Genomic DNA, 11,583 nt, shown 5'->3' with positions numbered 1-11,583 from the left:
ATATCATGCTATGTAAATAGTTTATTTAATAGTAATATAAAAATAATAGAATGAGTGATGTATCCATTAACTAAGTAGAAAAGTTTAATTTTTTATTGAGTACCCACTCTCTGCCAGGTGGTATACTGTGTCATGAAGACCCTAGTTTTGAAAAAGAACAGTCTGCCATTATGGGCCTTAGAGTATATCTGCTAAAAATATTCTATTTCATATTCAACATTGGACCATGGTGTAATAGAAGGTTTAATTAGTAGACTGCTAAAAAATGAATAACAACTTAAAGAGAAATAATATGTTTTTTTGAAAAGGATGGGACAATTTGACCCTTTATTCCCACAGATTTCATTTTCAAACTTTCTGTTTCCACCTTGCAGAGGCATCAGTAGCAAAACTCTTAGGTTGATGAAGCTTGCATATGTCAAACACATTCGGGCAGGTTTGCATCTAAGTCTTAAGCTTCAGTATTTTTGTCTATATTGTATTGATTTTATTCATATTTGAAATTGGCTCCCCCAGTTCCTTTATACTATTTGGCAGAAAATTTTACCAGTCCTGGTAAATGTTAGATGATCATGGTTTACATTATTATAATACATATAAATATAAACTCACAGATGCACACAACCACATACTAAGCAATAGTATTTTGGTATACTTTCTTACTGCCCTTCATGAATCATCTCTAAGAGGTATAATTTTTTTCAAGCGTTGGTAAGTTCTGAATGTCTGTAAGATTTGGTAAATCTTATAATATGCATTAGAATCCCTTAAATTCCTGACTGAATATATGACTCTTTAAGATATCCTTTTAGCCACCTTTCTGAGAAGTGAGGAGTAAGGCACAGGATACATTCTAATTTTCTGCTTATGCAAAACTTCCCTAAAAGAGGCCAAGCCTATCTTATGAAGTCCAGGATCTCAAGTAAATAAGTCATAAAAATACAGTTTTTCTTAAATACAAGCACCAAGATTTTCATGTCAATTGATCTCTATAAAAGACCACGTCAGGGGTTTCTGGGTGGCTCAGTAGGTTGTGTCTGACTTAGGCTCAGGTTCTGATCTCAGGGTCTTGGGATCAAGCCCCATATCAAGCTTCCTGCTCAGCAGGGAGTCTGCTTCTCCCTCTGCCTCTGCCTCTTCTGGTGGTCTCTCTGTCTTTCTCAAATAAATAAATACCATCTTAAAAAAAAAAAAAAAGGAACACTTTAGTGTTGATTAGCAACCATTAGAAAAGTGCCAGAAATTCAGTCTCTGTGAGAAAAAAACATATTAGAAAATACACAAATGATATGATAAAAATCAAACATCTGAAAAATGGAGAATCAAAGTCTAGCAAGGAAGTAGAAGTTACAAGGATATTTAAATCAGAACTGAATGAAGGGAATTGGTTAACCAGGTGATAGAAGGGTAGAAGGGCCTGCAAATTAACAGAGGATGATAAAGTAACAGCAAGAAACTTACTACCATCTCTCTCCTGGAAGGACAGGCAAGAGAAGTCACCAGTATTGGAAGTTGAGGCCACACCCTGGCTTGTCCACCAGGACCTGGAACCTTAGAGGAGATGCCACCCTGGCCAGAGGAGCTACCTGAGGAGACCAGGAAAGGGAGAGATAGTCTGGTGTCCCATCCCCTTCAGTCACTTCCTTCAACTGCCTTTTCAGTCTCCTACCTATGCCTCCCTTTGTCACTTTTGGGAATAGTAGCCTGCAGGGAAAGATGAGGGCAAACACTTGACAGTGAATTCTTGTGGCAGGAAATGGGCTCCTTTATGACCTATCTTCAGCCTCACTTCAGAAAAAGGAATAGGGAACTCTTTTTCTCTGAGATAAGCTTTAGGATGCAAAGTTTTTAATTCTGTTCTTGCTTCTGTTTTGTTTGTTTTCTTGAAAACAGTAGGAATTGTAACAAGAAAGAATTTAGACATAAAAATTGTTCAAAGATTTTATTTATTTATTTGAGATATATAGAGAGAAAGAGCCAGAGAGAGAGAGCTTGAGTGGGAGGGGGTAGGGGGAGAGGGAGAAGCAGACTCCCCACCAAGCAGAGAACCTGAGGTGGGGCTTGATTCTAAGACTCTGGGATCATGACTGGAGCTGAAAGCAAATGCTTAACTAACTGAGCCACCCAGGTGCCCCTAGGAACAAAAAATTAAGGTGTGGGGAGCAGAGGGAGAGAGAGAGAGATTCTTAAGCAGGCCCCAAACCCAGGCTGTTGTGGGGCTCAATCCCATGACCCTGAGATCATGACTTGAGCCAAAATCAAGAGTCAGTCACTTAACCAACTGAGCCACCCAGGTGCCCCTAGAAATTTCTTTAATCTCTATTCTGAATTGTAACCCTGTCAATGTTGGCACTAGTGTGGTAAATAGATTCCAGACCTTCCTGAGATCTGGTATAACATGTTCACCTTTACCCACCAATTTAAACACTAACAAAATGGACTTGATCTTTCTTTGAAAAATGTAAAATCTCCTTAAAAACGTTTTTGTTTGTACTACATTTTTCCTAAGACTAAATTGACATTGGTTAAGTTGAGAGTCTGGGATGATTTAGCTCTCTCTTAATTTAAATAAAAAATTTTAGTTCATAAAAATATGAGGCTTTCTAAATTGGAATTTACATATGTTAATTAGGGTGTTCAAGAGCAACATTTGGTACTTATGAAATGCTTAACTGTGCTGACAAGAACTTGGAGCAACACTTACATACAGAAGAGACATTTTCAAGGCTCTCAAATCACTTTATTAACATGGAAATCATGTACTTGTCATCACATGGAAATGGAAACATAAATAAGTTAAGAGTCTGAAATTCAGATTTAAATGTTGGTCTTTCTCTAAAACAGTATAGTTTTGGATTTTAAAAATAAGATATTTAGTAAAAGAATTGAAATTAGAAAAAAAAAGGAAAATAGGAGAAAATTGTTGGTTGCTTCTATTTAGATTTACAGTAATCCTGACAGGTATGTGTTACTAAGCCCTGAGTTTCCATGAGTCATAGAAAGGATTTTACCTATCAAAGAAAGAGGAATTTATAATTAAGAATTCAAACACAATCCTTAGCCATGGAAAAAGTTTCATTTGCTAATTTCTGGGACAAATTGAAACAAATTAAAATTTTTTATACTGGAGTCTTAAACACCTATAAAAACAACACAACTGGGCTAATTGAATTTTTATATTAAGGAAATCTTGTAGTTTAGTAATATATTTATTGATAAATCACTAGACTTTGGATAATTAATGCATCAATCTAGAAAGATATCTTAAAGATTTTGCCATCCAAAATTGCCAAATATTTTTATCTTGGGTCCAGAGAAATAAAATATGTTAGCCTTAATTAACTTAGTTCTGAAATGATCAATGGGTCTTTACCATTTGAGGTTAAGTTGATCTCACATTAGTTTTGTAATTACTTTAAATTGCTTAGAATTTTTCATTCAAGAGATATAACAAATCTTATACAACCTATCTGTAGATGATCCTACATGGATTGCTTTTATGATCATTTATGCAATACATATAGTTTAGTTCTTGTAGAATTAGCTTTATTATTTATACATCTGACATATTATTCAAGGAGTCCCAATTCATGAAAATGTTTAAGATACACAAGGAATCCAGATTTAAAGAAAGCAGGGGAAAAATGAAGAAAAAGTAAACATTATTATGAAGACAGTCAAGAAAGTAAGAGTTGAAACTCTGGGTGGTCTCTTAGAACCCATCATATATTTTCAATTCAGAGGACCACACAGACAATGAGAAAAACTGAAGTATTTTATTATATTGTTAACAATCCTTTTCAACAAAATGTTTCCTGTTGTTAAAATTGAATTGTCTTTTGTGTGTGTATATCTTAGAGCTTCTGTGTTAGGAAGAGCCTGGGGATCCTTATCAGCAGAAAAAAATAAAACCATAAAGTACACTGTGGAAAATTTCAGGTTAGAAATGATAATCTCATCTATACCAACTATTGTCCCTGCTTTTCTGTTTTTGTCATGGACCCTAGTTAAGGCAAAAAATCATTTTCCCTCTTTTGATCTCCTTCTCCATTAAGACACTGGCGGGGCTGTCTTCTTTATGATATCTGTTCTACATACCTTTTCCGTTCTAATTCTGTACACTCTTTCCTAAATCAGTTCACAGTCACATGAAAGTTAGTTTAACGAAGTCTATTTTGCCAATGACCACTAGCCTATTTATTTTTAACACAATTCAAAAACCATTAGAAATTTGTATTTGAGGCTCTCAACCATGGCGCTAATGTACATTTCTCAATGCTCTTCCATCATTCTCTTGGTCATCTCATGTGTGTAAACACAACTGGTTTTCATTTAGTGCTCTGCTTTCCCACTGGGAAATTTTTTTCTCTGAAATAACCTGTATGGCTTTGTACCTGTATTATACAACTGAACATTTTACAGCTTAAAATACGATTTTTCATATAACACAGCTGATTTAGTTCTTGCAGTAAGTCTCCCTAAAATTATAATATGTTTGTAATTCTTTTTGTGTTTTGAACATAAAAATCTTGGTTTCCATAAAAATGAGTAGGATGCCAAAGGTTTACCTATCGATAGCAAAATATGTATTTGAAATTTTTCTGCAAGGTCCTGGAAGCTTTGTGATCCAACTCAGAAGCGTGCATAACCCAAGGCAAACTGTTAGAACAAATCCCTTCTTTTACTGGAAGGACTCAATGATCATGATCTTCCTTTCATTGCTGCCTCCCCCAAAATGCTTGATGTAATTATTCATATTTTATAGACTACTTAATAAGTTGTTATGAAATGAGAGAAACAGCAACAAAAATTCTCTAACTAGACTGGTTTCAATCCATTGACATCTAAAAACAAACAAACAAAAAATCAATCCTTTTGTTGTATTGGCTCATTACAAAATACTATATTGTATTCTAGTTTTACCTTTTCCATAAACCACAGAAGTCAGAAAACTGTGATTGTGGGTTTTTTTGTGTGTGTTGTTGTTGTGTGTGTGTCTCTCTGACCACCAGTTTTGGTCTTCACAGCGTTATGTGGCATACATGTTTTTCCTTAGGTATTACCCTGTGATCAGAAAGGTTGCTAATGAAATATGGCAGAAGCAGCCTAGGGCCTGTTTCTCATCTGGAACATGCTGGATTGTAGACTCTTATTTATCCTGATGAATTGACAGTAGAACTCTAGAGACTTAGTTCAATTTCCTGCCCTAGACAGGTACCATGAATATTAACCCCCAGAAATTGCTTCCCTGAAAGTTGGTACATGTACACCATGGTTTTAGAAGATAGTCATTCTCCCTCATTTTCAAGTTTTGTTATGTTTTTGTTTTACATTTTACAATTTTTAAAAAAGTGAAATTTTAATCAGTTAATCAATTAATCAATTGATTAATCAGTTAATCAATTAATTAATCAATTAATCATTTTAATTTTAATCTCTTTGCACTTCTAAAGAGGCTATGCTTTAGGAATGGAATGCTAAAACCAAAAAGTAGGTCTTGTCCAATCCATGCAGAATCTTGGGATTACCTGAGTTGCAGACTGACTGTGGATGCTGTTATCATATTTTCTGTAAATTACGGACAGAATAGCTGCAATTACAATTTCATTACAGTACTTTAGGGTCTCCCAATGACCCCTAGGCACTTGATGGTTCCATATCGATAACAAATGAAGACACTAACTCAAGCCAGGGGAATGCCACATTTAGCACTCCTGGACAGTATGCTACAAAGACCCTCTGATGAAATTTGATTCCCAGTATGTAGTTCGTACAGCAGAAGCATTATGCACTGCAGGGGGAGATTATAACAAAGCAATAAATGCAGGTTGTATTTTCTTTACAGGTCCCCGGGCCTTAATCCTCTTGGATTAGTATGCCATCATAGAAAACGCCACAGGCCTAAAAAGATAAAAGGAATGAGCTGATTGCTCATGAGAAGTTATCCTGAAGCCAGGGTCGTCATTTTTCCAGGACACTCATGTGTTCCTTTATAGAGGGAGAAAAAAAATGTGAAAATTTTTTTCTGTCCACAGATTTATAGTATTTTAGGCTAAACTTAAACACAAGGGATACACCAAGCGAGTTAATAATCTAGTGTTCTAGGAAAGCTAATGGTGTATCTGTGCTTCATAATTATCTTAACTGTTTGGTTATTATTTTCTAGAGGAGCAGTTGAGCATGGTATGGGGAGGTTCATTGGAGATACTGCAGCAGAATTTATTGTCTCAAGTTCAGTTCTGGTTCCCGAATTATCTGTTGGTTACCTAAGTCTATCCTCTACTCTCTAGGCCTTCTTGGGCATAAATTTGGGGATCATATTTTTCTTTCAATGATTTCTCAGTACTTTCTTTTCAGAAGCATGAAATCCTCCCTAGAGGATTTTTCATTTTTGTTTACTATTTCTCCGATGATCTTTCTGTACAGAAAGAATTGTTCCCTTATAAAGTGGGACCTGAAAGTAAGCTGATACCACCTTCACCATTCCCACCAAAACCACCATTACCAACATAACCACCACAATACCGCTATCACTGTCATCACCATCACCATGAAAACCACTGCTATTCTAGTACACACACACACACACACACACACACACATATATAAAACAAGTTACACGCAAAATGTTTTTAGTTTAGTGTTGTGCTTCTCAACCCAAATGAGCATATGTTCAATGGAAGATCTTATTAAAATATAACTTCTGATTTATTAGGCTTTGAGTGTGACCCGAGATTCTGCATTTTTTAAAAGATTTTTATTCATTTATTTGAGAGAGAGAGAGCATGAGTGGTGGGGAGGGGAAGAAGGAGAGGGAGAAGCAGATTCCCCACTGAGCAAAGAACAACACAGGGCTTAATCCCAGGACCCTGGGATCATGACCTGAGCCAAAGGCAGATGCTCAACCACTGAACAGATGCTCCCAAGAATCCAATTCTCATATTTTTCTCTGTATAGCATCTAGCCTGAGCCTTGTCTCCTCATGACTGGTCCATAAAGCAACAGCATTAGCATTTCTTGGAAGCTTGTTAGAAATGCAGAATCTTGGGGCACTGGGTGACTCAGTTAAAGTTGAGTGTCTGTCTACCTTCTGCTTAGGTCATGATCTTGGGGTCCTGGAATCAAATTTCATATCTGGCTCCTTGCAGGGAGCCTGCTTCTCCCTGTGCCTATGTCTCTGCCTCTCTCTGTGTGTCTCTCATGAATACATACATAAAACTTAAAAAAAAGAAAAAATTGGATTCTTACCTACAAATAACCTACAGCCACATTAGAAATCTCTTTAAAAGCACACCTAGTATGTATAAATCCAAATTTACAGACAAGATAAATTTGGGGTAAGTAATCCTATAAAAGAGCAACTCAATTAATGTTTTAAATATGAACCTCCTAAGATGTGATTAACATGAAACCACTCGTTAGCAAAGATTTTCACTTAAGGCAGTATACTTAGGTAAAACAAACAAAGATTCCAATAAAGACAACCATGTTTAAGGAATACTGGCATAAGAATATTATGAGGATATTAAATAGATATAGCAATGTATTATAAAACAAATACATTAAAAAATCGGTAGAAAGTAAGCTCCTATGGTTTGGAAGAGTCTCAGGGAGACTAGCTTGAGATTTCCCCCGGCCTACTGATAGTTTTACTGCCTTTGAATTTCAAATACTGATCAGTGTTTCTTATCTTCTCTTTGAAGCAAATAGTTTTTACCCAGGAGTTAGTATAGGAGAAAACGTAAAATAGAATTGAGGGTTTTTTTGCTTCTATATCTGTAAATGCAGCTTTATTTTTTTTTTCTCCTAGCTCTCTAACATTCAGAATTCAGAGGTACTTCTCATTGAATTTAGGAATTAGAAGTCAAATTTTCTGTGTATTCCATTGATAATAATTTCAGCGTGGACGAGGATAAGCAACCATGTATAACTCTCTCCACCCAGAGGAGGTCATCTTATTCTTACTTGCTCACTCAGATTCCAATTTATTTTCATCCATGTCATGGCTGTCTATAATTTTCTTTTTCCTCATTCTTTCTGTTTCTGCACCTACTTTGAAAGTTCATTTATGCAAATGAGGAAATATATTATCACTATTCTCATTCCTAGCTATTGTTTCCAAATGGGCATCTCTCGGATTTAGTGACTAAATGTTTAGATTTCCACGTATCACACGTTTCTTCTGTATCTGCAGCATGAACCTGAATCACAATTTCTGAATGGCGCATAGCCTTCACTTTCTAGCTGCAGACAGAACAAATTTGCCCGTTTCCCAAAGGGGTAATCAGAAGTTATCCTTCTCCTGAGACAAAAGAAAATCAAGCAAGCTTATTTAGTTCTGTTTTAAGTGCCAGCGAGCTGGTTTAGACAAGGGAAGAATGCTGCAAGGTCCCTATCTAACTCTTCTAACAGATGTGTTCAATCTGAGTGCATTTCAGCACATTGAGATGTAAAAATAGGGACTGAGGGTTTTTTTTTTTTTTTAAGTAAAGTGCCTTGTATTCCATGAATAACCATTCGAATACAATTGTACATTTCAAGTGTATTGTGTGTTTTTAATAAAGAAAGAACACAAAGATCGTATCATTCAAATGGAAATGATTTTTTTCATCTAATCTTATCTAACGTGGTGGTGGTGCCAATCTTACAGCAAAAGAATACTTGTCAAAGCTAATAAGGAAGGTTGCAAGAATTTTTGTATCTTCCCTGGCATCTTTGTAAACATAACAGCTGCCTCATTTATTAAATGAGAGGATACTATGGCATTGGTAATTATAGCTGTGCCTCAGGTAGAATAATAAAAAGTGAATTTATCATAATTGCACAGCAATAACAAGGTGAGCTTTTTATATTCTGTTGATATACTATTCTCTCACTACGAGGGTTATACTCATATCCAAGTTGTATACATGAAAAAATACTATCCCTAATGTCAGTCTTATTTTTATTGAAATATTATGCTGTGTATGTAAGTAGATGGTATGATATTTATTTATTTATTTATTTATTTATTTATTTATTTATTTACAAGATTTTATTTATTTATTCATGAGAGACACACAGAGAGAGAAGCAGACTCCATGCAGGGAGCCTGAGGTGGGACTCGATCCAGGGACTCCAGGACTATGCCCCGGGCTGAAAGCAGATGCTTAACCTCTGAGCCATCCAGGGATCCCCCAGATGGTATGATATTTATAGTCATTTCTGTACCTAGGATATATGGAAAGTTTTCCATCCCCTTGGACACTCTTATATGATATAATTTTGACATAATTTTTATGACCTCATTTGTTAATTATAAAAACAACGGAGTTTCAGGAACTTCTTGAGTAACAAGAAGAAAGATTTAAACATTTAGGATGTATTCTAAAACAAAACAATCCAACAATAAGACCATTAGTTTAGTTCTATTCCGAACTGCGTGTGTTGACCCATGCTGTTGCAAACCACACGCTTGGTGGTATTTCTATGGTAAAGATCATGTCAGGAATTGAGAATGGAAAAAATCACACATCCAAGTTATAAATACAAGTAAACTAAAATCACAAGTTTAATTTATTTACTTTAGTTTTCTGTTGTAATGAGAGTCAAGCAAGTGGCCTCTCCTCTGATTTGCCAGCTTTCCTCTCCCTGGCTCTCGTTTGATAAGATGTCCAAATCCAAGTGTTAATACTTTTTTGCCAGTTACTAGTCATTACTCTTTCTCATACTAATGTTCTCAAGTTTACCTGATTTTTTTTTCTAGTCTTTGCAGAAAGTAGCAGAACTGAGTTGTCCAGGCAAAACTCAATATTCCGGACCTTCTACTTCTACCTTTCTCTTTGGTGCTATTCGAATTTTTAAGAGGATCGGTCTTGTCGGATTGCTTTTAATCTCCGCAGGACTCACAATTTCACCACCTCGAAAGCATGCAAAGTATATGTAAGTCCTTTAATCTATAAAGTAAGAAAATGCATATACTTTCAGATTCACTTATATGTGCTTCGAATGATACAGAATGTAAAAGTGAAGAGCAATTAGTATTCAAATTCCCATTGGAGTACACTTGTACAAAACCATGTATTTTATTAGTACACTGAGGAATTGTTTAAATAACTAGTGCAGTATTCTTAGCATCCAGATGAGTTTAACAGAAGCTGTTCCAATGAGGGAGGGTTCTGCAGGCATCTGTGAAATGATTAGCCTATGCTTATCAGTTGGGGATGGTAGACATTCCAAGTAGATTGCATGGTGTGGTAGTGAAGGTATCTCATTTTTTAACTTTATGGTAGCATCCTGGTTGTCCTTGAATTAATATGAAATGATCTTAAAATTTCAACATTTAGTTGAAAGTGTCTATCAATATCTACACTGTATGTATATCTAAAGCTCTGTCTCTATATTCTCAGTGTTGTTTACTTTTTGCTTTTCCTTCTGGATCACAAATAGCCCCTAAGAAATAATAAAACATGACTTTTGCAACTCCATTTACAGACAAAACCTGCTAACCTCAATATCTTTAATCAAAGTCTTTGTCACATCTGAATGAGAAAATGTAAAATGCATATAGTTAAAAATAAAAAAAAAATTCTTTGAAGTGTATAATAATCTTTGTATTACACTGTTCTAAATTCCTGAATATGAAACTGAAAATATTTCTTTCTCACATATCAACAGGTGGATGTTCTTGACTGAGAGGCAAGTTTTAACTCCACAATTATTTGCAAGCCCAGGTCCTTTTGACATTGGGATTCCATGATCTTCCACTGCCTTGTTATACTGTGAATCCAGCCAGCAGAAGCAGAGATTGGAAGAGACATATTCACCAATATATATATTCCACGAAAAAGATTTAGTAGCTCAGCTACCTCTATCAATAAGAGAAGCTGAAAATTAGTCTAACAGTGTGACCCAGATGAAGAAAGCATGTATTTTTTTTTATAATCAGATAGTATGTTGTTATTCCCTTGAAATTAAGCCATTTCAATAAGCACCATGACCAATTTGCATACCTTCAATACCATACACCCTTTGTTCTTTTGAACAAATATATGGCTTCTCTTTATCTGAAATTTGTTTATTTTACATATTTACTTGTGATCATTTTTTTTTGTCTCTTCCCCTCTTGTTGTAAGTTCCATGAATTTGTAGACTGCTCATCTTGTTCACTACTTTTTAACCAATACACATATAGGCACTCATTTATTAAAAGAGTACATAACTACATGGTTTTATTCATTCTTTCAACAATACTTTTGAGCAATTGCTATCCAGCAGGTATTGACCTAAACCTTACAGATAAAAAAAAGTAAAAAAAAAAAAAGGGTAAAAAAAGAAAGAAAAGAAAAGAAAAGAAAAGAAAAGAAAAGAAAAGAAAAAAGAAAAAGAAAAAGGAAAAATTGTCAAAGCTTATCCTCCTTTTAGTCTAATGGAGGAAATAGTTGAATACACAGGCAGTTTGAAGTGTAGTGTGATAAATGGTATAATAGAGGAAGAACAGAGTGCTCTTGAAATTCATAGGAGGTGCTCCTTACCTATTAAAAGGAGGATCAATATGGAGTCTCTAGTGGAGGCTAATTCCAAGAGACCTGAAAGATAAGAAAG

General features: G+C 35.2%; 1 long non-coding RNA gene across 1 annotated transcript; it reads left to right on the top strand.

Moving 5' to 3' along the window:
• Positions 1 to 9,037: 9,037 nt before the first annotated feature.
• Positions 9,038 to 11,167, top strand: LOC144320177 (uncharacterized). The gene is made up of 3 exons (XR_013385741.1): positions 9,038 to 9,183; positions 9,746 to 9,921; positions 10,657 to 11,167. It is a non-coding gene; the product is annotated as an uncharacterized LOC144320177 (long non-coding RNA).
• The last annotated feature ends 416 nt before the right edge of the window (positions 11,168 to 11,583 follow it).

Source organism: Canis aureus, chromosome 9 (genome assembly GCF_053574225.1).
Source record: "Canis aureus isolate CA01 chromosome 9, VMU_Caureus_v.1.0, whole genome shotgun sequence".
NCBI classification, from domain to species: Eukaryota; Metazoa; Chordata; class Mammalia; order Carnivora; family Canidae; genus Canis; species Canis aureus.
Note: the sequence above shows the minus strand (reverse complement) of the source record. Positions and strands in the feature narration are given on the sequence as shown.